Below are 4,695 nucleotides of genomic sequence, written 5' to 3'. Positions count from 1 at the left end.
AGATTATCACTGAGTTTGACATAAGTCCCACTACACAATTGACCTTCCACGAGTTCCTCCAGCAATTAGAACTAGTTTACTTGAATACAACTCGAGATAACTAACATTGATTGATACAAATTAGCTATCAAAAATGCCTAAGTAAACTCTAACTCATCTAACTCGACTTTGCTTAGTAAACTTGGTGACACAAGGCATGTCACACAAGTTAATTGCATCCAAGTTGTACATTGATGTGGAAATTCATTTTTTCTCAATTTAATGAAGGAAAAATCAAATTAAGAATTTATTGCTACATTTTTCAACAATCCTTCAGGTGAATCTAATCCATGTTGTCGATGACAGTCAAGAGTTCCAGCACAATAATGTGCTTATAATAGAAACCAACAGATAGAAGTAGCATTCAAAATAAATGAAACAGTCAAAAAACACATATTAAAACAAAATTGATGGAGACCCCGAAAAGTACTCCAACTATGATACTGCTTATCCACGTTCAGAAAAAGTTCCTCCATTACTCCTCCCATGAAGCACACCTCTTTTGTCGACCTCTATCACCCTAAATCCCATCCGTTTTTGTCAACCTCCATCACTCCACTTCCTGATGATGCTATCAACAATGTAAAGACGGACCCCTAATCCTTTACCTTTACCTTTTTTTACTAGTGCCTCGTATTGAAAATTTGAAGACAATGTATTTCTTTTCTCTTAAGAAATTGTCTTAAAGTACCCCTCCATGTAGCAATGCTGAATGCAACGATAGACAAGTTGTCTCTAATCATATCAGTCAATATGGAAGGGACAAAAGAGGAATTGATGTCCGATAAATCTTGTCAGTAAAAGTTTTCGCATTCTTCTTAGTCGACTACCCCCACAAATCAAAGAGCCCAACAAATCGTTGTCTTTATAACTTGAAAGGTAAGTAAAATAAAGACCTTGGTATAGGCGCAAGACAGTAGTCTCCTACAAGCTCGCGGACTTAGGGTGCACTGCCGTAGTTAATTTTGCAGTTGTTAGATAATATTGTTTTAAATTGATATGTTTGTGTCTTAATTGTTAATTGTCTTAAATATGTTTCATCTAAAGTGGTCATTGTCTTAAATATAAAGTTTTGTCTTAAAATATTTTTGTCTCAAACTGTTTTTGTCTTAAATATAAAGTTTTGTCTTAAAATAATTTTTTCTTAAATTGTTTTTGTCTTAAAATAATTGTCTTAAATATAAAGTTTTGTCTCAAAATATTTTTGTCTTAAATTATTTTTGTCTTAAATATAAAGTTTTGTCTTAAAATATTTTTTTCTCAAACTGCTTTTGTCTTAAAATATTTTTGTCTTAAACTATTTTTGTCTTAAATATAAAATTTTGTCTTAAAATATTTTTGTCTCAAACTGTTTTTGTCTTAAAGTTTATATTTAAGACAATTCAATTGATATTAAATTTTAATGTAAAATAACTAAAATAAAAAGTGATTTTTTAAGACAAAAGATTTCTTTTGTCTTAAAAAAATGTCTTAAAAGTGCCCTTGGTGTAGTAGTGTGGTGAAATGAAAAGGGAGGAATTTCAAGTGTAATGGGACCACTCCAAACGAAATTTACAAATTGTTTCTTGGTAAACTTGAGGCTTTTAAGAGCGCAGTAGAGAGGATTCAATTAGAAAGGGGATGCAAAACAGAGGACGTTATCGAAACTCTTGTGGGGAGGGGTCACGATCCATATAACAGGGAATCTATGCAATTCAAAGGTTTTTAGGAATTGCACTATTGTGTTGTTCAAAGTGTTAGATTGTAGAGATAGAGAGGGTTTTGGCTCTGAGGAAATGGATTTTTACTTTTGCAAGAACTTATATTAAAAGTCAATGCTGCTCCGAGGACTCGCATCTGTAATAAAAATTTTGGCATTGTTTAATAAACTTGTATTCTAGTGTATTATTGCCATGAATATGAAATTATTTTTAGTGTGAGATTTTTTGTTATTGGTTTGAATTTCTATTCTAAATAGTTTATTTCACTTTTTTATCAAACACTATTGTTTAGTCAAGTTGTAATATGCTATTCAAGCCTTGCACGAGCTATCTATAAGAAACTGAACGAGATTGAAACCATCATTAATTCATTGAAGTATACATGTGATGAATAATAACTATTTATTCTTCTTTTGCAATTGTATTTTTTCTTTCATTTGTATTAGTTAAAGTGAACTATTTCTTTTAATTAATACAAATTATATGATGAATTTTTCTTAATATGAATCCAGGCTTGTGAGTGAAAAGGCTTTAATAACTATTTATTAAAGAATATTTTCTTACATAGTTGTTTTAACCTTTTTTAATTTACAAACTATTTTGGAATTCATAATTGAATATTAACACTCTATTCAATTACGACAGTATTTTCCCCTGTTATACTTAATTTTCTCTCCAATTGGGAGAGGGATATCCCTTTCGAACTCAAGATAGGATTTTCTTCTTTTTAGATTAGTTTTGCACCTACATAAAAACTTTGCATCAAGTCCTCTTTCAATAGAGGCAAACATCTTGGTTCTCAGTGGTGGGATTGAGCCCTTATATCAATCAACTTTCTTGATTAGTCTTAATCTTTATTCCAATCATTAAAAATTAATCACAAGAAATTGTATCATATTGTAAACAAGTTTATATATAAACTAACACTATTAGCATTGACATTTTGTGACATTAATTTATAGAATTAATTTTAATCTTCAAATTAGAATTAGAATTACTAACCTTCTTTTCACATAGATTGATATTGTAATTTAACTATAATAAAAGTATTAGTATATGATGGTATTAGAATTAAAATTAGTTATGCTATGACATACATTTATGGTAAAGAACTTAGAATAGGTAGATAGTTTTATTTACTTAATAGAATTAAAGTGGGTTTTAAGCGTCATTAAATTATATCTTAGTAGTTTAGTGATAGAATAGTTTAGTTTTACATTTGTTTAATATTGTTTCTTAGATTTAATATAAGATTTATATTAGCATAATAATATAGATCTAATATAGCTAATAAAACAAATGGTGATTTACCCCCTAAGAAAATTTTAACAAAAAAATTTACCTTGATTGTTTGATAACATAGTATAAGAACTCATAATGAACATAAAGAGGAATGACTATTAGTAAATATTGATTCTACAATTGATCCTATTTAGCCTTTAAATAAAAATTCTAATCCTCCTTAACTATCAAGATCATGAGAAAATATTACACTTGAAACAATGTTTATGGTACCTCCTAATGCTTACGAGAATGACCCACATTCAATAGAATTAAATTTTACACAACATCAATATTTAATTAATAATTATAATGGTAATTCTTATTTTGAAAATAATCTAGATCCTATTTTGACGATAGATGACACATTATTATACACAGAATCGTCTAATGAATTATCAAGCGAAATTCTAAATGGTGATTTGGATTCTGGTTACCACTATTTGCAACATGATTATTATGTATCAGCCTGTTGGAATATTTACCAGTTCAAATCTTAAGAATGAATTATATCATGAAATGCAAGGGGTATCCTTAAATTATCAATTACTTATTGATATCAGCTCACACACCACTACTCATCTTTTTCACATCATTCAAGATTCTTGTAAATCATTGCAAAAGAATGTGATATTTAACATCCATGATATTTATGGGTGTGGATAGCTTGACTCATTTTCTCAGCACAAACATGCTTCCTTCCCTTCTCATTTGGATCACCAACTCTCATTACAAGTTTTTGATATCAATCATGACAATATTTTATACGATACTTGTTATGTTGAAGGATTGTTGAAATCAACTCATGACCCTCTTACTTTTGGAGTTAATCATGGTTTGGTAAGTTGCCTTGATTCTAGTATACACATAGCACATAAATTTGAGAATCCTTCTTCTTTTTCTTGTAGTGATCAATATCTCATAGGGGAACAAAGATAGTCTCGAGTTCTTTCAGTCTGATCCAGTCTTCAGAAGTAACTCTTTATTGGATTCTGTTATAGTGGCAACAACCACCCTCCAAAATTTTGCCTTAGCCTGTTTTGGAGCCTCCCTACCGACCTTACACAACGCTTTGTCTTGCTTCGTCAAGTACTCAAGCTTCAAGTGTTTTCCTTGCACAAAGGCAACCTATCGATCATAGTTGATCTATCCCCCTCACAGGCTGCTCACCCAAACTTGGTCTAGCTATAGGCTGAGAAGATTTACCTTGAAAATTGTGCATTTCTGGAGGGCAATGAACCTTCCCACTATAAATTGCACAATCCTATTTGATAGCCTACTGGGCTCTAGGATTGCGCAATCCTGCTAGCCAACCCTCCCAGCAGGATTTTAACAAATTTTCCCAGCAGCAAGCTGTTCAGCCCAGGATTTGTGAAAACCTGGGTAGCAATCAGCTGCTCTGCCCAGGATTTGTGTAAATCTCCTAAACAGCCAGCCCAATTCCCAACCAGAAATGTGCTTTTTTCTCCAACAGTCAAGCAGTCTCTTGCATGTGCAGCTGAGTTGACGAGTTCCCTTCAAGACTAAGCAAAATAGACTTACATGCATGGGCTACTTCTCCCAAGGCAACATGCAAAGGCATCCCTTGTTTCAGGGATCTATGTTTAGTAGTTGGATGTTACGTGCAAGGAGAAATTCCGAAACCTCCCACCAAGTGTCGCTTCCCCTAGATTCG

Source organism: Pinus tabuliformis, chromosome 9 (genome assembly GCF_031772625.1).
Source record: "Pinus tabuliformis cultivar Carrire ecotype Pingquan chromosome 9, CPIR1, whole genome shotgun sequence".
NCBI lineage: Eukaryota > Viridiplantae > Streptophyta > Pinopsida > Pinales > Pinaceae > Pinus > Pinus tabuliformis.
Note: the sequence above shows the minus strand (reverse complement) of the source record.